At 45.3% G+C, this 23,698-nt stretch overlaps 1 long non-coding RNA gene across 1 annotated transcript in view; it reads left to right on the top strand.

Annotated features, from left to right (window-relative positions):
- Positions 1–1,003, top strand: part of LOC133775145 (uncharacterized) — a 66,349-nt gene extending 65,346 nt beyond the window's left edge. The window contains exon 4 of the long non-coding RNA XR_009868198.1: positions 759–1,003. This is a non-coding gene — a long non-coding RNA (uncharacterized LOC133775145). The remainder of the gene's footprint in view (positions 1–758) is intronic.
- Positions 1,004–23,698: the final 22,695 nt, after the last annotated feature.

Here is a 23,698-nt window from a genome sequence, read left to right as displayed (position 1 = left end):
ATGGATATATTATGCACCTCCTCTGATTCTTTTGGTCTCCCTTGTTTCTCAGATGCTTTCTCCACCGCAGCTACTGACACTGAGTCTGTGTGGGCTGTGTGGCTTTTTCAACAGAGGTTGATGAGATGCCTACCCTGAGTACCCTATTTAAAATCAATATTCACAGTCTGCTCCACATTCCTTATCTCTTCACTCAGTTCTAAACTTGCTAACAAACGGGATTGACATTTGGCCTAGTGGTTAAGATCCCATTTAGGATGCCTGCATCCCATACCAGAGTTCCTGGGTTCAAATCCAGGCTCTGCTTCCAAGTCCAGCTCCTTGCTAATGTGCATCTTGGGAAGCATCAGTGACGGTTCAGGTAGCTGGGTCACTACTACCCATGTGGGAGACCCAGCTTGAGTTCCTGACTTTCACCTTCAGCCTGACACAGCCCTTGCTGTTGCAGGCATTTGGGGAATGAGCCAATGAATGAGAGATCTCTCCTGTCTCTCTGCCTCTCAAATAAAATAAATAAATAAACCTTTAAACATATGATATCACTTAATTATTCATTAGATTTATTATTGTCCATTTGTCTCTCCAAACAGAATAAAAGTTCAAGAAGACAGGGATTTTTTTTCCTTGCTGCTTTATTGAGTGATGTAATCAGGATCCTTTGAACAGTGCTTCCAGCAGGGCAGCTGCTCAGTAAATATTTGTTGAATGAATGTATGAGTGAATGAATAGAGATCATGGATTTTACTCTCACTTCACAGCAAGCACCCAGCTTCGTGCAAAAACTCAGAGGAAATACATCCTTGTTGATGGACCGAATTCTGAGAGATTGAAGAGGGAGTCATTGACAACTAAAGTGGCAACAGCCAGCTTTCATTAGACCCTGAAAGTGTTCTCACTGAAGAAGTGCGTGATTCTTCAACAGAAGAAACCCAGAGACTTCTCAGCGTTAGGGAGCTTGGCAAACAGTTCTTATTCATAGTGTGATTAGAGCATTATCTGAACCTCCACCCCCTCCCCGAATGGGAAAAAGAATTCATTAAGGTCTCATCAATTTAAATTTGTTTTCAAGAAGCGAAAATCAATCTGTCATCCTTAGAACTCACTTGAGCTTGCACACTGAACGGTTCAATCCTGCAGAATCTGCCTGCTGCTGAACTGATTAGATAAAGTCATTAGGAACGGCGGATTTGCTTCATACACAGCCCCAGAACAGTATCTGTGGACATGCCTGGCAGAAAACAGGAGGGCTCTGCTTTTGGATGAGAGGCGTAGAAGACGAGGGATACTCTGAGAATGAATGAATGGTTTTTATTTTAGTTTGTTATATTTATTTGGATACAACATTTGTCACTGTTCTATTTGCTTAGTGGCTCCATATGCCTGGGGGAGACATTCTTGTCCCAGTTTTTCAGATGAGGAAACCCGGAATTCTACCGAAGCTCTAAAGTGCTTATGTTCATCAGCTGTTGCTATTTAAGAGCCACAAAAGTAAGGCGATTAAAACAATAATCGTCTATTTACTTCAATTGGCTTATCAGCAGTTTATGCTGGGCCCAGATGAGCGGTTCTGCTGTTCCTAATCAGAATTCCTTATACTTCTTTAATCAGCTGGAGAGTTCTGGTTGTTGGCTGGGTCAATAGGGGCAATGGGGCCATGTGTTTTTCATCATTGCCCAGGCTCGCTCAAGCTTGTTCACAGGGCAACAGTAAGGTTCCAAGAGAGTGGATCTTTTGAAGTTTAGGCTCAGAATTGGTAGGCAGCCACTCCCTCTTGATTCTCTTGGTGAAGGACATCACAAGACCAGTCTGGATTCGAGAAGTAGGGGCAGCTTGATGCGAGCAGCTGTATCACTACACAGCAAAGCACTTCACTGCCAAAAGGAGTGACACGTCCCAGAATCTGCTGTGGCGCTAGACCAGCTGAAGACTTCTTTCATGGTTATCTTGTCTTACACGGACTCTCCTTTGCTTAATTTCTAATATTTTATGGTGTTTGAAACCCTGCTTGATTAGCTACATTATGAGTTATGCAGTAATCCATCAGTGAGTTGCTCATTACCGTCTCAGTTTTGCATCACACTAAAATAAAAACCTTTAAAAAAATCCTTTCTTTCTCCTCCTCCATGAACTCCCCCCAGCTGGCATCAGCCTGCTTCTTAGCCACTATCTTGTTGTTTCCAAGAAGAGTGAAGCCATGGGGAGTAGCTGTGGCTACAGAGAGTGAGTGACCTGTTTATGCCATTCTCAAGTTTCCAACTTCTTGGCACGAGTCCTCTATAGCCATTAACCAACTTAAAATGTAATACACTGTTTCTATAACATATTATGTAGAGTTGACATAGGTTTAGGATATAAAATGGAAGGAGAAAGCACTTTCTGAATTGCCAGTAAGGAGAAACTTGAGAGTAAATAAATAAAAACTTTTTCTACTATTGAAAGCTTTGGATATGGAATCTGAACTAGATTTGAATCAAACCTTACATCTTATGTATTCTTGGACAAACTCCTTCTTTTAAACTTACTTTCCTCATGTATAAAAATAGGAAATAAAGTTTCTACAGTTGTTAAGAATAAATGAAACAAATGTGTGTAATACTCCAGACACACATTCCATGTTTAAAAGTACTTAAAATATTTTCCCTCCAAATCTGCTGCATCTTCCTTAATGAGAATCCTCCAATTTCTAACTTTCCTGCCTTGAATGTTCCATTAGTTGTTAGAACTCTAATTCAGAGAAGGAGAAGTTCCTACAGGAGTCTCTGAACAATGATGATGAAGTACATGTGCTTTTGACTGGGAAGCAATATGCCAGGCTGTGAGTTCTGTGTGACACTAACACAGTGTCTAGTGGGAGAACTTGAGGCCTCCATTGAAGAAGTGACAACACTCAAGGAGTCAGTGTCACCTTAGGATATGTGTCCTGACTGACCAGTTCCAGACTCTTCCAGGCTTGTCCTTTATGATTGGTAACCTCTGACCCTGGGTGCTCTGAGAATCAGCCAAGTCTTGGTGCCCCCAGCAAGACCAGAAATAGGAGGAGGAGGGAAAAGGGAAAGAGCCTTGGCAGGAAGGAGGGCAAGCCAAAGGCTAAAAGTAGGAAAAAGGGCATTTGGCACAGTGGTTAGGACCCTTCTCAGGATATGCACATGCCTGATTGGAGTGCCAAGGTTTGAGTGCTGGCTCTTCTTTCCAGCTTCCTGGTAGTGCACATACCAGGAAGTGATGATGCCAGTAGCTGGGTCTCACCATCCACAAGAGAGATCTGGACTGAGTTCCTGGCTCCTGGTTTCTGCCTGGCCCAGCCCTGACTCTTACCGGCAATTGGGGAGTGAATCAGCAGATGGGAGATCCCGCTCTGTCTCTGTGCCTTTTAAATAAATAAAAATACATCTTTTTTTTTTTTAAAGCAAAGAATTGGAATTGATCTTGTTAAGTTTGGCTTTAGTGTTTCTCCATACACCGTGAACCACAACCTAATTTGATGTGTAAACAGACAGTTATCTACTCTTGTGACAAGTAGCTCAGTCGCAGCCAATCGCAAGCAGTCAGCTGTTCAAACCATGTTCAGATAGACCTCACTTCCTTTTCTGTATGTCTCCTCTTCTTCTGTGGCTAGAAGTACAACCTGCCCATGTGTTGGGGTAGAGCATCCCGAACAATTTTTATCTAGTCTGCTGCGTGCTTCTAGAACAAAACCAATTAAAGTCTGCCAAACTATATCTGTTGTAATTTTGTCTTTTACAGCACCATGTGGCAACTTGCCATTTAAAGCACATCTTCATATACATATTTTAGTTTAATCATCTCATTTTTAGATTGGAAGATTGAGACTCAAAATGTCTAAACAACCAAGATCTCACAGGTAGTAAATGGCAAAGACTTAAATTCTTAACTTTCCCAATTTCCCACTCCCAGCGTGTTAGACATATGTTGTCAGGGAGAGGTTGGAAAAGGCTCACTCACCCTGTTGTGAAATCACTACCACTGTCACAGACCACTTATGATAAAGAGCAGCTATTCTTCTTTTTTTTTAAAAAAATTATTTATTTGGAAGGCAGAGTTACACAGAGGTAGAAAGAGAGAGAGAGAGAGAGGGAGAGAGAGAGAGATTTTATCTGCTGGTTCACTCCCCAAATGGCTGCAATGCCAGAATTGGGCCTATCCGAAGCCAGGAGCAAGGAGCTTCTTTTCTGTCTCCAATGTGGGTGCAGGTGCCCAATGACTTGGACTATCTTCCAGTGCTTTCCCAGGTGCATCAGCAGGGAACTGGAACAGAAATAGAGCAGCCAGGACTCTAACTGGCTATCCATTTGGGAAGCTAGTACTGCAGGGGGGTAGCTTCACCTGATGTACCATAGCACCAGCCCCAGTTCTTTTTTTTTTTTTTTTTTTTTTTAGTTCATTTAAAAGGCAGAGTTAGAGAGGGAGAGAGACAGAGACAGATCTTCCATTTGCTGGTTTATTCCCCCAAATGATTGCAAATGTCCAAGACTGAGTCAGGCTGAAGCCAAGAACCTGGAACTCCATCTGGGTCTCTCATAAGGTTGTTGGGGGCCCAAGTTCTTGGGTAATCTGCTGCTTCCTTTCCATGCACATTAGCAGGGAGCTGGATCATAAGTGGAGCAGATGGGACTCGGACCAGCACTGATATGGGATGCTAGTGTTGCAAGTGGTGGCTTAACTCACTATACCACAACACTGGCCCCAGCTGATCATTTTTTGCCCCACATATGCATTTAACCATTATTTGGTGGCTTTTTTTTTTTTAATTTTTTTTTTTTTTGACAGGCAGAGTGGACAGTGAGAGAGAGAGAGACAGAGAGAAAGGTCTTCCTTTGCCGTTGGTTCACCCTCTAATGGCCGCCGCGGTAGCGCGCTGCGGCCGGCGCATCGCGCTGTTCCGATGGCAGGAGCCAGGTGCTTCTCCTGGTCTCCCATGGGGTGCAGGACCCAAGCACTTGGGCCATCCTCCACTGCACTCCCTGGCCACAGCAGAGAGCTGGCCTGGAAGAGGGGCATCCGGGACAGGACCGGTGCCCCGACCAGGACTAGAACCCGGTGTGCCGGCGCCGCAAGGCGGAGGATTAGCCTGTTGAGCCACGGCGCCGGCTTATTTGGTGGCTTTTATTGTCTAAAAATGAGAGGAAAATAAGCAGGCAATTGCAGTGTTCTAATTATGACTTTGCAAAATCTTCATAGTTTTAGGAGAGTAAATTGGAGGCCAACACCTCATCTAATTGGGGGCACTCAAATAAATTTCCTGGAGGCAGTGTTATTCCAAACTGAAAGGAACAAGGCAGGCAGCAGATGGTTGGCCAGATGAGGCGATTTTAGAAGAATGCTCTAGACACAGAAGCTGGAGAAAACAGTTTCTAGAAATTGAAAGTAATGTGAGGTTGGGCGTTGAATGGAGAGGAAAGCAAAGTTCATACCCTAAATTGCTTTGCAATCCAATTAGATCATTGGACTTCAGCCCAAGGGCAATGTCAGCCCTCAGGGAAATCACAGGATTCGATTCGCATCTTGGACAATCACTCTTGCTCCTGTGTGAAGAATGGATTGGCCAGGGCTAGGACCATCAGTGGAGAGACAGGAAGGAGGCTTTGCATTAATCCAGGGAAGAGACACGTTTTATTAGTAGAATACCATAGACTGGGTTTCTCATAAATAATAGAATTTTCTGTCTCACACTTCTGGAGGCTGAGCAGTCCAAGATTAAGGCATCAGCAGATCTGGTGTCTGTTGAGGGCTTGTTTCCTGGTTCATAGATAACATGGACAAAACCCTGTAGAACCTCAAGCTTAGAGGCCAGTGGAAGAGGAGATAGCCAACAAAAGCAGGTAGAAAATGTGAAGGCATGGAGACCTAGGGAACAGAAGCTTTTTAGGGTAGCGTGGCCCCATGTGTCAATGTTGCATGGACCTTGCAAGATGAGGTGGTGAGAAGAAGGTGGCTTTAGCACCATGGCAGTGACCTCAGCAGAAGCGATTTTAGTGGTTGCTGGTGAGTTGCATAAAGGAAAGCAAGTTAGGAATGGAGATGCAAGTCTCCCAAAAATTCTAAGTGCAAGAGAAACCGTGTTAACCAGAGGGGAATGTGGCTAGAAATAGATTTTCTTGAAGATGGAAGAGGCAGATTTTAGGTGGTGGGAAGGACTCAGTATAGGAAGGCTGAAGACATAGGAAGGGGAGAAGGTTAGAGTTGCAGGGAGGTCCTTGAGGTGGTTGTGTGGGAACTGATAGGGTCTGGAGTTCAGGGTTGTTTATTTACTTGGTTACTTTTAACATACATGTTCCTTTGATGATGTTTGCTGCATGGAGGGTTGGATCTTATCATTTAAAATTTTTTCTTTTCTATTCTTCAGCTAAGATAAAAAAGATATAAACATGTTACATTCAATCACAACCAAGCACTGACTTAGTCTGGATGTCACAGGGCTAGGGCAAAGGACCAGCATGGACTACCTTGGTAAGAGTAAGGGGCAAGGCATCTCTTGGTGGTCAGATGGTGAGGAAAGTTCTAGATCCATTGAGAGATGAGTTCCAGACAGTCATATATAATCCAACAACTTGTATCTGTGTCTCTGCCTCTGGGATTCCACAGTTCTGCTCCTGTGGCCTCCATTGGTGCACAAGCTATCAGTCTACTTGGATCTCTGTCTCGTCTTTCTTCTTCTGTGCTTCACATCTTCTTCCACTTGGCGTGTGGCTCAGACATTTCTAAGACAATGGCACTAGGGTCTGATGTGCCTCAATGGATTAAGCCATCACTTGAGAAGTCTGCATCCCATATTGAAGTGCCTGGGATCAAGTCCCACATCTGCTTCTGATTCCAGCTTCTTGCTATTGCATACCCTGGGAGGCAACAGTTGATAGCTCAAGTTCTTGGGTGTTTGCCACTCAGATGAAAGACCTGGGTTGAATTCCTAGCTCCTGCCTTCGTGTTGGCCCAAGTCCCATCTTTTGCAGGCATTTGGGGAGTGAACCAGCAGATGGAAGACTTTTCTTTCTGTTGTTTTGCCTTTTCTTTTCTTTTTCTTTTTCTTTCTTTCTTTTTTTTTTTGACAGGCAGAGTTAGACAGTAAGAAGGAGACAGAGAGAAAGGTCTTCTTTCCGTTGGTTCACCCCCCAAATGGCTGCTTATGGCCGATGAGCTGCGTTGATCTGAAGCCAGGAGCCAGGTGCTTCCTCCTAGTCTCCCATGCGGTGCAGGGCCCAACACTTGGACCATCCTGCACTGCCTTCCTGGGCCACAGCAGAGAGCTGGACTGGAAGAGGAGCAACTGAGACAGAATCTGGTGCCCCAACTGGGACTAGAACCCGGGGTGCCGGCACCGCAGGCAGAGGATTAGCCAAGGGAGCAGTGGCGCCGGCCGTGCCTTTCAAATAAATAAAAAAGAAGATGGCACTAAAGCCTAACATACTGAGGGGAAGGTGAGGAACAAGGTCATGTGTGAAGGTTTTGGATGGAAGCATAGGAGGATGAGGGGCAATGTCTGAGGTCTGACAAGTGAGGGATTAAGGATGAACATGATTATGGCATTGAAGGAGACTTCAGGGAAGTTGTACTTAAAGTTTGCACTGGATGACTGGTGAATGGGAAACAAAGAATGCTGTGCTGTGTTGAGGGCTTGCTTATCACAAGAGGCCATGTTGCAGCACCTGTGCGCATCTGTGTGTGATCATCTCTACCAGCGCTCCCTGTCAGGGTGATGCAGCCAGATGAACAGTGGGTTGGAATCAAAGCTCCCTCTCCAACGGCAATAAAAGCATGACAGAAGAGTGAGGATATTGGCAGGAAACTATTTAATGGGTGGACCCAATGATGTCTGAAAATGGAAAGGGCTGGTAGAGAGAAATGGGAAACCTCAGGGACTAAAGAGCAGGTGAAATGGGTATAACAAAGAAGTAGCACTGTGGCAGCTTCAAGCACATCCATATGTTTTTTGACACTCGGTGGGTTCTAATTCCTCTCTCACTGAGTGTGGGCTGCACCTAGTGCTTCCACTCTAGCATAGAAAAAAGGCAGAAGTAACTTGGTGATAGAAGGTGCTCTGCCTTCAACTTGCTCTTGGAGTAAGTGGGTGAGGGACTTAGCTGCCTTGTCTTAGAGACACTCGATTCCCTAGGGCGAGTCACATGATGAGTGAAGGACTGAGGCCTCTTGCCAGCAGCCACTACCAACTTGCCAGGGGTGTAAGTGATCGGCGGAGGAAGTTGATCTCTCCAGCACTGGCAGACATCTTGGCTGCAGCCTCTTGAGAAACCTTGAGAATTACCCAGCCCCGCCACTCCTGGGTTCCTGAGTCTTGGATATCATTTAGATCAACAAATTTTTGTTCCCTTAAGCATCTAAGGTTTGAAGCAATAAGTTTTTCTGGAGTAGACAGTGACGTAGGAACTGAAAAAACATTTTGAGAATAAATAGTAGATTTCAGAACAGGCATGGATTTATGACAGTGGATGCTGCAGAGGACCAAAGGAGGAAACTAAAGCTGCAAACTTCAAGAAACTGCAACGTTGGCCAGGTCGTCTCAGTATATAATGGCGCTGCCAACACCAACGCAGAAGTGTTTTTTGTTTTTTTTTGTTTTTTTTTTTTTTTTTTTTTTTTTTTTTTTTTAGAGAGAAAGACTATGAGTCACAGGCAGGGGCTTCAGGGAGGAGGAATGACATGGGTAGGTGATGTCAGCTTGTGGAGGCAGGTGGCATGAGCAGGAAGCTTTAAGCAAAAGTGTGGGAGTCGTGATGGGAGAGCAGCACACACAGTGAGGAGAACCCTAGACCTGCTCTGGGTTCTGGGTCCTCAAGGTGTGGCAGGATGCGTGAGAGAGACTCAGGTGACAATTAGATTGAGCTTAAAGTCAAGAGCTGGAAATCTACCCAAGTGGGAGGCTAAAAAATATACACCTAGAAGAAAGTACTTGTGTTGTTACTGTGCAGTGGTGATGCTGGATGGCACAGTAAAAGGTATGGGAAGAAAGGAAACAGAGAGATGAAGTGTGCGCATGTGTGCATATGTGTGTGTGTGTGTATGAAGGGCTGGGGAAAGAAGTACAGTGGTAAATTAGACCTGAACCACATTGAATAGGATTCCAGCAAGGTTAATTGACTGCTTGTACATTTTCCAGGATATCCCTCCAACCCTGTCACAGCACTAATTAAATTTATCAGTAGTCCATGCCTATAATATACACATTACTAGAGTACACAAACACAGAGGCCCTGCACCTTAATTATGGCATCTGGGTCACAGGTATTCAGGACACTGAGATGATTTTCCCAGCCAAAAAAAAAAAAAAACTTAGTTTATTTATTTTTCTCATAGAAAATGCTATTCTGACAAAACTCTGATTTATTCTTCACATTGTTTAGAAGAATACAGCTAGAAAACAATTTTCCAACTCTAGACAGGGAGATTCTAAGTATTTGTTGCTACATGGCTGATGGCTGATGTCCTTTTTTTTTTTTTGGAGGAGGTTTTTCATTTTATTCCTTGTAAAAAATATTTAAACCCACATGTTCTACTCCTGGGGTTATCCCATAGAGAATAATTGAGTGTTTGGGATTTATTCAGACTTTGTAGAACTAGAAAATGATGCTTAAATATACAAATGAATGCTTATACAGGAACCTTGTTCTGAGTTGGAATTGTAGAGACGGTCATTTGAAGCCCTTTAAAGGATGCAGGTGATAGTTATATGCACACATAGGGTATGAAAACATACTACTTAATGTGTATGAGAAAATATGAACTTGAAGTCATTTCCCTAGGTTTAAATGACTTGTTCTGAAAATGAGTGAAAGAGCTGAGATGGGAGGAGGGAGAGGTTACTTGGTGTTCACTTAACATTAGCAACGAGCCACAGCTAAAGACCCCATTGAGTGCTCTCTGAAACCAGAACAATGCCGCATTCTAGGCTCGATGACATCATTTTTTAAAAATAGCAGCTTTCACCAACAGATATCAGTTTATAATGAAAACGTTTTTTCATTCCTTTTGAGAAGAGGGAGGGGAAGGTTGGGGGCAGGAGCGATTAGTGACTAAGTGAGATAAATATTCTAATTGTCCCCGGCTCTAGTAAATAGAAATGTCACTGGCACCACAGTCAGTGCACATCCTCTCATAAAAATATTAAGCCAATAGTCCACTCCATTGTTTGGTTTTATGACTCTTAAGTCATTAACATCAAGCATTTCATTATATTAGCCCACTTTTAACAGATTAGAAACAATTGGCCACAAGACAAGGATCTCTGTGGATGCTTCATGGTGACTTTCATGGGGATGATAAAGGTGTAGCCCCAGAGACTGCCTGGGGTCAGGGCTGGGGTGTTGCAGAGGCACAGACAGCTGGCACTTACCCAAGGCCTGCGGCTGCGGTGGGCGGATGGGGCCTCTGCTTTCAGACCCTCTCTGTGCCTTGCAGTCTTCACCACTCAGCATGCAAACTTTCTCTGCTTCAAGAGTCACAGAGAGGCCTTGTTGGCCGTTGGGTGCTGGGAAAGCTTGAACAGCTGGCTCTGGGGAAAGTTTCCAGGGTATAAAGCTCCCCACCACGGCCAGCTCCAGGCTTCCTAACTCTGCCTCCGGATGTGGCGTGGCCCTTGGGAGCCAGTGTGTGCAGGCTCAGCTCATCCTGGCTGCCGCTCCTACTTCATCCCAAACAATCCCATCAGATAAAGCTTTCTGGTCCATGGTCAAGGCTTTATTTATAAGATTTGGATTCCTTTCAAAATATAAATCTCCATGGAAAGGCTGGCAGAGTGGAGGTCTTTCTCTCTCTCCCTTACTTCCTTCATACTTTCCTCCCTTCCTTCCCTCTTTCTTTCAGAATCTATGCATATATGCTGGACTTTGTGCCAGCCGATGGATCACAAAGACAGATTAGAATTCATCTCTGACAGTAGGAACCTGTGGTCTAGCTGGTGGAGACCAAAATATGAAACACTGACATATTGCAGGGCCAGTGCTGTGGCGTACTGCGTAAAGCCGCTGCCTACAGCGCCAGCATTCCATATGGATGCTAGTTTGAGTCCCAGATGTTCCACTTCCAATCAAGCTCTCTGCTATGACCTAGGAAAGCAGTGGAAGATGGCCCAGGTGTTTGGGTCTCTGCACCCACGTGGGAGACCCAGAGGAGTCTCCAGGCACCTGGCTTTGGATCGACCCAGCTCCAGCTGTTGTGGCCATTTGGAAGATTACTCTCTCTCTCTCTGCCTCTGCCTCTCTATAACTCTGCTTTTCAAATAAATATTAACAACAACAACAACAACAAACATTGACATATTGCATGCTATGTGCACAGCTCGACTCAGAGGAATGATTCATTCCACCCAGTATGGGAGTGAACACATCAGAATAAAGAAAAGCTTCGGGAAGGTACTGGTGCCTGGGCCTAATCATGTCCTTGTCAAATGAAAGCCAGACTGCTACAGCTTTAGAATGGAGTGCCTCTTATGGGCTGAGCACTCTGCTGAGCTCACATAAATGGCCTTTCATAGCCATGGGTTCTTCATTTGCAGATATTTTAAAAATATTTATTTATTTATTTGAAAGAGTTACATGGGGCCAGAGCTTGGTGTAGTGGGTGAAGCTGCCACCTGCAGTGCCAGCATCCCATATGGCCACTCCACTTCCAATCCAGCTCTCTGCTATGGCCTGGGAAAGCAGTAGAAGATGGCCCAAGTGCTTGGGCCCCTGCACCTGCATGAGAGACCCGGAGGAAGCTCCTGGCTTTGGATCGGCGCAGCTCTGGCCATTGAGGCCAGTTGGGGACTGAACCAGCGGATGGAAGACCTCTCTCTCTGCCTCTCCTTCTCTCTCTGTGTAACTCTGACTTTCAAATAAATACATAGATTTTAAAAAAAAAGTTACAGAGAGAGAGAGGGGGAGAGAGAGAGAGAGAGAGAGAAATCTTTCATCCACTGATTCACTGCCCAAATGGCTGCAGTGCCCGGTGCTGGACCAGGCCAAAGCTAGGAGCCAGGAATTTCATCCAGGTCTCCCATGTGTGTGCAGGGACCCAAGCACTTGGGCCATCTTCTGCTGCCTTCCCGTGCGCATTACCAGGGAGCTGCACTGGAAGTGGAGCAGCTGGGACTCAGACTGGAGCCCATATGTGATGCTGGCATCACAGGTTTTACCTTACCCCACTATGCCGAATGCTGGCCAAGTCAGAAATACTTGTAAAAATAACATGCATTTGTGTTGAACTTGTAAACTTTTTTCCTTGTCATCACACCCTAAACAATGCAGTAAAACAATGATTTACATAGCATTTACACAATATTAGATATTGAAATAATCTGGAGATGGATTTACATATATAGGAGGACGTGCATGGGCTGTATGTAAACACTAGTTCTAAGATAAAATGAGCAAGTGCTCTCAAAAAGCCTTCAGCTGGGGACAACAGTTTAGCCTAGTGATTAAGATGCTGGTTGAAATGCTTGCATTCCACATCAGTGTACCTGAGTTTGATTCCTTGCTCCAGCTCCTGACCCCAGCTTCTTGTCCATGCAGACCATGGGAGGCAGCATGATGCCTCAGTGGAAGACCTGGATTGAGTTCTTCAACTCTGGCTGGGGGCTGATGCAAGACATTGAGAGAGTGAGCCAGAGGATGGGAGCTCGCGCTCTCTCTCTCTCTGACTCTCTCTCCCCCTCCCCCTCCCCCTAGGGCATCACTTTGTACAATTGTCTCTCAGTGTCCACGGAGGATTGGTTCTGGCTCCAGCATCCCTGGGGGAAGCAACATCTGCAGATGTGCAAATCCCTTCTAGAAAATGGCGTGGTATTTGCACTTGGCCCATGCAAATCCTCCCATAGACTTTAAAGTCATCTCTAGATGACTTACAATGCTTAATATAAGATTAGATAAATAGTTGTTATACTGTATTATTTAGGGAGTACTGAAAAAAAGTCTGTACATGCTCAGTACAGATGTCTTTGTTTTTCTGGGTATTTTAAATCTGTAGTTACCTGAATCCATGGGTATGGAACCCGCAGATACAAAGGGCTGACTGTGTCTGCAGGATGATCAGATGTACAGCCCATCACTGAGCACACAAGCCTGGCAACAGTTCATTACCTAGCAGTGTGGCAGTAAATGTGCCATGAAGAAATTTTCTGTAACCAATTCCAGTAATAATTGGATTATATACTCATTAGGTGCAGATTTCAATAAAGCGGCAATGTTAACTTCATGTTCAAGTGAACAAGACTGTTTTGCAGAGATCAAATAACACTGCATTAAATCATCATTGGTGATTGCCCCCTAGCACAGTTTGGTTAGCATGAGGTCATATTATCCTGAACTAGCAAACAAAGCCTTGAAATTATCAATGCCACTGTGTACACCAGACTGTGTAAATAGCGGTACTCTGCTCTCCTATATGGAAGTAAAAATATAGACCAGTTTAAATAAAGAGGTATTCCTGACACTACAATATCTTATTTTTATTTACTTATTTTTAAAGATTTATTTATTGGGCTTTGCACTGTGGTATAGCATGTAAAGCCACCATCTGTAGTGCCTGCATCCCATATAGTTACTTGTTCAAGTCCTGGCTGTTTCACTTCCGATCCAGCTCTCTGCTATAGCCTGGGAAAGCAGTAGAATATGGCCCAAGTGCTTGGGCCCCTGCACCCGCTTGGGATACAGGGAAGAAACTCCTGGCTCCTGGCCTCGGATCAGCCCAGCTCTGGCCCTTGTGGCCATTTGGAAAGTGCACCAGCAGATGGAAGATTTCTCTCTCTCTCCATCTCTGCCTCTACCTCTAACTCTGCCTTTCAAATAAATAAACAAATCCTTTAAAATAGATTTATTGATTTGTTTGCTTAAAAGGCAGAGTGACAGAAAGAAGGAGAGAGAGAGAGAGAGCTTCCATCTGCTGGTTGACTCCCCAAAAGGCTACAATGGCTAGGACTGGGTCAGGCCATAGCCAGGAGCCTGGACTTTCATCTGAGTTTCCTACAGTGGGTGGCAGAGGGCCCAAGTACTCGGAAAATTTGCTGCTGCTTTCCCAGGTGCATCAGCAGGAAGCTGGATTGGAAGCAGAGCAGCTGGGCCTGAGTTAGGCACTCTGATGCGGGATGTGGGCGTCCCAAGTGTCAGCTTACTCTGCACCACAGTCCCTGCCTCAGGGTCTTATTTTCAAACACATTATCTGTGAGTTACTTTAGCAAAACATAAACTGTCACATTAAATCAGTAATGTTCATCAAAATATTATTGGCTTCGGATTTTGGCTTGGACTTAATATGTACATTTCCCTTGGTTTTATGGTTATATAAGAGGCACACAGAATTTACCTGATTCCATATCACAAATTCCAACTTAACTCTTACCATTCATTTGAAAGCTTTTGATTTTGTTTTTCTAGTCCTTGACAACTAAGATTTCGACACTAGGCTAAGATGATTTGTGGACATCCAGAGTATTAGTCATTTGACCTTCTTGAATGCCTTCTGTTTCTGATGCTTATATATTATGGCCAAAGGCAGTGGTTTTCAGTTTTATGTTGTGAGTGTGTAGAGAAAGCACTCAGGAATGCTTTTAGACTGCAAGCAACAGAAAACCCAATACCCAGCTACCTGGGAGCTTGGGGAGGCCAGCGTTTTCAGTAGGGGTCAGTACTGTCCTGGACACAGCCAGGGTGTTGCTGGTAAGGAAGAAGTGGAGCTGGACACTGAGTGGCAAAGTAGCAGAGTCAGCCAAAGTGAATGAATGGAAAAGTCAGCCCTTCCTCTTCATTGTTTTTTCCTCAGCATCTTAAAGGCAGTGATATGCTGATAAATATTTGACATTTATGTCTGGTTTATAGCATTTGCCAACTTCTGTGGTATAAGAATGCCCACCATGATGAGGTTCAGTCTACCTGGGTGATGGAGCACTGTGGCTTAGAGGGTAAGGCTGCCGCCTGCAGGGCTGGCATCTCATATGGGTGCTGATTTGAGTCCTGGCTGCTCCACTTCCTATCTAGCGCACTGCTGATGTGTCTGGGAAAGCAGTGGAAGATGGTCCAACTCCTTGGGCCAGCTCCCCTGCCACCCACGTGGGAGACATGGAAGAAGTTCCTGACTCCTGGTTTTGGACCAGCCCAGCACCAGCCATTGTGGCCTTTGGGGAATGAACTAGTGGATGGAAGATTCTCTCTCTCTCTCTCTCTCTCTCTCTCTCTCCTCCTCTCCCTCCCCCCCCCGTATGTGTGTCTCTCTCTTCCTGTGTGTGTATGTGTGTGTGTAACTATGCCTTTTAAATAAATGAATAAATCTTTTTTTTAAAAAAAGTCTACCTGGGTGATGTTGCTCAGCACGATGTTGGAAAGAGATGCCCAGATCACACGGATTTCCACAGACAGACACAGGAGAAGTAAATGCCCTCCAGTGTGGGTGATGGTACAATGTGGCATTAGTTCCCAGGACTACCACAGCAAAGTACTACAGATAGTGTGGCTTAAACAACAGACATTTATTTTCTTACCAATCTGGAGTCAGGAAGTCCAAGAGCAAGATGTCAGCAGCGTTGGTTTCCTCTGTGAGTGGCTTGCAGATGCCCACTCGGCTGCCTCTTCACATGCTTGGTCCTCGTGAGCATGTGCACCCCTCATGTCTGTGTGTCCAAATTTTCTCATCTTTGAAAGACACCAGTCATATTGGATTAGGGCCTCACCTTAGCCTCCTGTTACTGTCACTGCCTCTGGACAGGCCCTATCTCCATGTGCAGTCTGAGGTGTTAGGGGTTAGGACTTCAACATATGCAATTTAGGAGAACACAATTCAGCCCACACACATGTAGAAAATCATTAGGAGGCAATGAATTTTGAGGATTTCCTTTGTTTTTAATTTTTTAAAATTATGAACAGATAGAATTTAAATTTTGATAGCATCTGTGTTTCATAGCCAACTTGAAAATTTCTTCAGAATCTAAAAATTGGCTTTCCTGGGCCCGTATTGCTTTAAAAGAAAATAAGCAACTCCCTCTGCCTCACCCACTCAATCTGAGAAAGACAAAAACTCTATGCACCAGTGTGTCAGTTTTCTTAACAATCTTTTTCTGGCACTGAGCTCATTATTGTGAGGGAATGAAAAGATCCTCAGGATGACTCTAGCTTTATATACTTTTGTTTTGTAAAGGATCCCAATAATAACTAGCCATTTCATGATGTTTTACAATTAAAAGAATTTCATATAATTCTACGACATATTTGAAAGTCTTGATTGAGTACCTGCTCTGGACTGTATACTTGTGTCCCTCCTAAATCCCTACGTTGAGACCAATCATTCATGTGATAGTGTTTGGAGGTGGAGTCTTTGGGGAGCAATTAGGTCATGAGGTGGAGACTTCATTATGGAAATAGTGCTTTTATAAGAAGGGGCAGGCATTTGGTGTAGCAGCTTAAGCCACTGCTTGGGATATCTGTATCCCATATCAGAGTACCCAGTTAGAGACAAACTACTCCACTTCCAATTCAGCCTCCTGCTAATACACTTCCATGTGGGCAGCAGATGGTAGCTGAAGTACTTGGTTTCCAGGCTTCAGCCAGGCCCAGAGACAGCTGTTGTGGACATTTGGGGATTGAGATAAATGGATGGAAGTTCCCTCTGTTTCTTTGTCTCTCTGTCTCTCAAATAAATGAAAGACTAAAATTAAATCTTGGTCGGCGCCATGGCTTAACAGGCTAATCCTCCGCCTTGCGGTGCTGGCACACCGGGTTCTAGTCCCGGTTGGGGTGCCGGAATCTATCCCGGTTGCCCCTCTTCCAGGCCAGCTCTCTGCTATGGCCTGGGAGTGCAGTGGAGGATGGCCCAAGTGCTTGGGCCCTGCACCTGCGTGGGAGACCAGGAGAAGCACCTGGCTCCTGGCTTCGGATCAGTGAGAAGCGCCGGCCGCAGCGGCCATTGGAAGGTGAACCAACGGCAAAAAGGAAGACCTTTCTCTCTGTCTCTCTCTCTCACTATCCACTCTGCCTGTCAAAAAAAAAAAAAAAATTAAATCTTAAATAATGAACTCATTTTTTTTAAGGGGAGAGAATTCTCCTTTTTCTCTCCATTCACCTATTTGCTGCCTGTTACAGTGATGTGATGACTGGATCACTAGCAGCCACCATGGACAATGAGACCATCATGGAGGTGGAGCTGGGAGAGGTCTGGGTCTCTCATGACTTTATGGAGCTGTCACAGCTGGAGTGGCTGAGGACACTCTTCTACATGAGAAATAAATAGAATTCTATTAGGTCTAAGACTTGTTGTGGCTGAGAAAATGTGTGAGGAGGGATGTTTCTAGTATATGCAGGTGAACTTAATCCTAACTGATGGAAAATATATGTTGAAACATCCTAGCCCCATTTTGCTAGGAAACCCTCTTTTCTTGATGCATAAGAAGAGACCATGGCCAGACAAGAAAAGTTATACAATAGCCTTCACTTTCTCTGCATTATTAAATGTGACATTCATTCTGGAGCCCTAACAACTTGATTGACCAAATATACATTTACTGTGTTTTATTAATGTTTCAAGAATCGGACAGACTCTGCTCAGAGAAGCCTGCCCCTCTAGTTTCACAGTGACTTAGTCAAGTAAGTCAAAATGCCGACAGCATTTCAGAGCCCCCATTTGCCTCCCAGCCAGCACTGAAAGAGAAAACTGAAATGGTCCTCGGTCGCTGGCCTTGGTAGGAGTTAAGGAATGCACTTACAGGCCTGGCTGTCACGGACTCACCCTCTTTTGGACGTTATGCCAACCTGTCAGTAGGTGTCATTGCCCTCAGTTTATACATTTGCAAACTGAAATGCACAGAGATAGACCAACTTGCCCTTAGTCATCTGATCATTAAGCACTTAGGACACAGCAGTTGTCCAACAAATATATGTTGAATGAATGAATAAAAGCCCATGCTTTTTTCACTACCTTACTGAGCAAGAATGTAAAAGACTAAGACATATATATGAGAAAAGGCTGATACGGTGAACATCCCCTTCCCGAACACCTTTTGGGTACATGAATGAGAATGGTTGCGGGGGCCTCCCTGAAATGAGAATTGGGATGAGGAGCTTTGTCCACTAATGAAGCTTCTAGATCACACCACTGCTTCTCGGGTCCTTCCTGTGCTTCCGCTGTGGGCTAGTCATGGTATCAAGCAGGTTGGAAATACACACAACTGCCCTCAGCGGTTTGCTGGCAAGAGCAGAGGCTCAGCCTAGGGACGTTCTAGGTTTCAGCTAGGACTCCACTACCAGATGTGTGATCTTAAGCAAGTCACTCAGTCACTGGCCTCAAGTGGCTAATCTCTAACTTGGGGCTTTATTCAATGAGTTAGAGGGACTAGGCATCACCCTAATTGTGGAGGATGCAGAGAAAAGATATAATATTTGTCCTCAATGACCTAAATTCAGTGAAGGAACTTACAGATAGACAGAATGGTGTGGTTAATGGAGCTCTGGCGTCTCTGGCTCTAAAGTGGAATGCAAGAGCTTCTCTCTGTCTCCACCCCCAGCACTGTCATCCTGCTGGGTTCCCAGTCCTTTGGGGGTTTTTCACTCTTTTTTTTTTTTTTAAAAAAGATTTATTTATTTATTTGAAAGGCAGAGTTACAGAGAGACAGAGGCAGAGACAGGGTCTTCTTTTTGCTGGTTCACTCCCCAGGTGGCCGTGACAGCCAGAGCTGCACCGATCCGAAGCCAGGAGCCAGGATCCTCATCCAGCTCCCCCATGCAGGTGCAGGGCCCAAGGACTTGGGCCATCTTCCACTGCTTTCCCAGGCCATAGCAAAGAGCTGGATTGGAAGTGGAGCAGCCGGGACTCGAACCGGCACCCATATGGGATGCTAGCACAGCAGGCAGTGGCTCCACCTGCTAAGCCACAGAACTGGCCCCTCTTTTTCTTTTTTTTTTTTTAAAGATTTATTTGAGGGGCCAGTGCTGTGGTGCAGTGGGTTAATGCCCTGGCTTGAAGCGCTGGCATCCCATATGGGCGCCTGTTCGAGACCCGGATGCTCCTCTACTTATCCAGCTCTGTGCTATGGCCTGGGAAAGCAGTAGAAGATGGCCCAAGTCCTTGGGCCCCTGCACCCACGTGGAAGACCCAGAAGAAGCTCCTGGCTCCTGGTTTCGGATTGGCACAGCTCGGGCCGGCCATTATGGCCAATTGGGGAGTGAACCATTGGATGGAAAACCTCTCTCTCTCTCTCTCTCTCTCTCTCTGCCTCTCCTCTCTCTGTGTAACTCTGACTTTCAAATAAATAAATAAACTTTTTTTTTTAAATATTTATTTGAAGGGCAGAGAAGGAGAGAGAGAGAGAGAGAGAGAGAGAGAGAGAGATCTTCCATTCTCTGGTTCATTCCCAAATTACCACAACATCTGACCAGGGCTGGACAAGGCCAAAGCCAGGAGCCAGGAGCCTCATCTGGGTCTCCTACATGGTTTCAGGGGCCCAAGGATTTGAGCTATCCTTGGCTGCTTTCCCAGGCACATAAGCAGGGAGTTGGATCAGAAGTGGAATAACTGGTGTTTGAACTGGTGCTCTTATGGGATGCTGGCCTGCCCTCTTGACTCTCGTAGCACTGCAGGGTAGTGTCCCCTCCAGAGGTTCTAATGCCCTTGGAGGTTGGGGTGCCCTCAGTGAGATTCTCCTGACCCCTAGCATTTCCTAGGTCGTGAAAGCTCAGTGATAAGGGCCAGACCCATATCAGAACCAGCGTCCCCTCTCCTGTTCCTGGTTTCCCAAACCCCCATGGTTCCTACCCACAGCCTTTCCAGTCCTCCCCGTCCAGAGGCCTACATTTACTTCTTTTTTCCGATGATAGTTTCCATGGCATGTAGCAAAAGATATTAGGACAAAATCCAAGCCCTCAGTGTTACAAAAAGGAGAATCCAGATTTTACAGACAGATGGTCTCCCCAACAAGGGAAAGAAGATGACTTTACTTGGGTTGGCGTGGTACTAGGCAGGACTTGCCATGACGGGTAACATTCCAACTAAACTTTGAAGATGAGTGTTATCCTCGGATAACAAACTATAGCTAACACTGTGGGGAGCATCCCAGCACTGTGTGTCAGGCACAGAGCTAACCCCTTTAGAGCTAAGCACTGTCATTCCCCTCCAACAGCCCTGCCATAGAACCTGGAGTTAGCTGCATTTTACAGTTGAGAAAAACAGTGATTGAGAATTCTGTAACTTTCCCCAAGTTATGTTCATTTCAGCACACGCCCCTGACTGCTGTTTTTAAAAGCTTTTTATCTGTTGCTTTAATGTTCTGTAATGTTCAAACCAGATGCTCTTTCCTTTGCTTAGAATGCCCTCTTGCCACCCCTAAGTCTAATAGCTCCTTCTTGCTCCTGGGTCATAAGGTATATTTGTCTTTCAGGGCTACCAAAACAAAGTACCACAGACTAGGTGCCTTTAACAACATATTCTATCACAATTCTGGACTCTACAAGTCCAAGGTTAAGGTCAAGGCTGATGTCTTCAGAGGCCTCTCTCCTTGGCTTGTAGATGGCTGTCTTCTCCCTGAGTCTTCACATAATTCTTCCTGGTGCCTTTCTTCTGTGGGCATGTTGCTTTTCAAGGATTTATTTATTTATTTGAAAAGCAGGGTGAAACACACACGCACACACACACACACAGAGAGAGAGAGAGAGAGAGAGAGAGAGAGAGAGAGAGAGAGAGTCTTCCATCTGCTGATTCACTCCCCAAATGCCCAGAAGCCCAGACCTCAATCCAGGTCTCCTACATGGTGTCAGTGACTCTAGTACTTGAGCCATCATCTGCTGCCTCCCCTGGTGTGCATTTGCAGGAAGCTGGATTGGCAGCAGAGCAGCTTGGGTTTCAATCCAGGCACTCCGATAGGAGATTCCGGCTTCCCGAGTGGTGGCTTAACCACTACACCAAATGCCTGCCTTTTCTTTCCCTTCAAAAAAGACTTTCTTGAGTCCCACACAGCACTGCTTGGGGGAGAAACCGGGAACACGGCCACACCTCTGCAAGGAAGGCTGGGAAGTCATCCTTCTACCGGGCAGTGAGGTACTCAGCTGAAAGCTGGAGTTCTGATACAAAGGAGGAGAGGGAGAATGGACGTTTAAGACAGGCAAATTGCAGTCTCTCGCACATCTCTTCTGGAGAAGGCACACAGCTGCTTTTCCTTGCTGTGTTCTCCCACCCTACACAGAAACTGTCATTAATGTCGTCACATGTTAAACTGAGGGAAACAGAAGCGATGACGCTAGTGTTTTTCATCCCAGGCCAAAATGAAAGAAATGGTATCATTCTTCCACCCACATACTCATGCTCTTTTTCTCACATGCTCTGTTCCCTTCTCACACCTCTCTCCCTCTCTCCCTCCCTCCCTTTCTCCAAACGTGCAAACAGAGCTCGCATTAAATCTGCCCTCTGAATGGCAACCGAGTGATTGATGCCCCCAAAGATGATGATCACCGAGCACTGTGTACTTGGTCCCTTGGCGTCTGCTGCTAGTAGCAGATTTCTTCTTGTCCAGGGACAGGAGCACTAAGGAAAGGAGGACCAGTCTGCAGTGGGGTTTGCTAGGTGAAGATGGGTTTGCTGTCTGGATTGCGGCCTGTGTTCATTTGGTTAATGATGACAGAGAATATTTTTATTTTGAGATATTTCTCACAATCAGAACATAGAGAATTAATGTTACCTTTCATAAAAAATATGGAACTTCTTACCTTTTAAACAAAAGGTTAGAAAGATAATAAGTATTTGGGTGTGGCAAATTCAAGGTCATGTTTTGTAGGACGTCTATTTTATACTAATCTAATTACTGAATGTGGCAGAACTGAAGTCAGAATTTAAAACGGGGTGGGGTGGGGTGGGGAAGGCAGGTGCTGTGGCACAGTCAGCTGGGTCAGGGACATCACACTGAAATGCTTGTTGATGCTATATTCCAAAAGCTGTACCTATGAAATTTATATTTATTAAAGAAAAGCTTTCTTAAAAAAAAGAGCAACCTATAACACAAAAGGCCAAAGGAGACAAACAAAATGTGAAATTCAACTGAAAAACTCAGAGTTGTCATAAAGTATATAAACCTATTTTCAATATGACAAAAAAAAGAAATGCTTATTCAAATCCCAGCTACTCTCTCTCTCTTTTTTTTTTTTTTTACAAAAGATTTATTTATTTATTGGACAGAGTTACTGAGAGAGAGAAGGAGAGGCAGAGAGAGAGAGAGAGAGAGAAAGAGAGAGAGAGATGTCTTCCATCCGCTGGCTCACTCCCCATATGGCTGCAAAGGCCAGAGCTGAGCCAATCCCAAGCCAGGAGCCAGGAACTTCTTCCGAGTTTCCCATGCGGGTATAGGGGCCTGAGAACATGGGCCACTTTCTACTGCCTTCCCAGGTCATAGCAGAGAGCTGGATTGGAAGTGGAGCAGCCGGAACTAGAATCCGTGACCATATGGGATGCTGGCACTGCAATGCCACAGCACTGGCCCCTCCAAGCTACTCTTGTTTCTGATTCAGCTCCCTGATTATGCACACCCTGAGAGACAGCAGATGATGGCTCAGGTGCTTGGGCCCATGCCACCCACAAGGAAGACCCGTATAGAGTTCCAGACTCTTGGCTTCAGCCTGCAGCAGCTCTGGTTGTTGTGGGCATCTGGGGAGTGTACCAGCAAACAGAAGATCTTTGTCTTTCTCTTTGTCACTCTGCCTTTCAAATTGATGAAAAAAATAAATAAACATTTTAAAAAAATAATCTAAGATTGCAGTTGGGGAGAGGGTTGGGAAGGTGTTAGGGTCAGAAAGTTAGGGGGTTTAGCCTGGCTAAACCTAATTGCAGCCCTTAGGTTTGAGTGAACCTGGGTTTATGTCTTCATTCTGAAAATCATTATTATTATTATTTTCAAGACTTTATTTATTTATTTGAGAAGCAGAGTTACAGAGAGAGGGAGAGACAGAGAGAAAGGTCTTCCATCCACTGGTTCATTCCCCAGATGGCTGCGTTAGGTAGGAAGTCAGAAATTAGCTTATATGTGTGTGACAAGGGCCTAAGGAACTGACATCTACAGTGGTCCAGCATCCACATTTCAGTCACCTGGATAACCTTCCAGGTGCAGCCCAATATCTGGACTTTAAAATCCTGCCCGGATCCTGATGACCTTCTGGGAGGTCCTGCTCCTTCTACCTAGCCTGATAAACAGCCTTCCTCTAAGGTGGGCCCCCTAGAGAGAAGCCAGGCATGCCCTGTCTGACAACTTCAGGGGGAAACTCAGAAAGGAGTGTTTCGTATTTACACCCAACAAGTCCTTTTTTCTGGGGAAGGAGAGGGGGACAGAAAAGATGTGAAAGCAAGACCCATCCCCTTAAAAACCCCAGCCTAAATATGAACTGCACACTCTCTCTCAGGTTCTGTCTGGAGAGGTGCCCATCTTTTTTTTTTTTTTTTTTTTTTTTTGACAGGCAGAGTGGACAGAGAGAGAGAGAGAGGTCTTCCTTTTCTGTTGGTTCACCCCACAATGGCTGCTGCGGCTGGCGCGCTGCGGCCGGCACACTGTGTTGATCTGAAGCCAGGAGCCAGGTGTCTCTCCTGGTCTCCCATGCGGGTGCAGGGCCCAAGCACTTGGGCCATCCTCTTCTGCACTCCCGGGCCACAGCAGAGAGCTGGCCTGGAAGAGGGGCAACCAGGACAGAATCCGGTGCCCCGACCTGGACTAGAACCCTGGGTGCCAGTGCTACAG

This window comes from Lepus europaeus, chromosome 16 (assembly GCF_033115175.1).
Source record: "Lepus europaeus isolate LE1 chromosome 16, mLepTim1.pri, whole genome shotgun sequence".
NCBI classification, from domain to species: Eukaryota; Metazoa; Chordata; class Mammalia; order Lagomorpha; family Leporidae; genus Lepus; species Lepus europaeus.
This window is presented reverse-complemented; position numbering and strand designations above follow the sequence as displayed.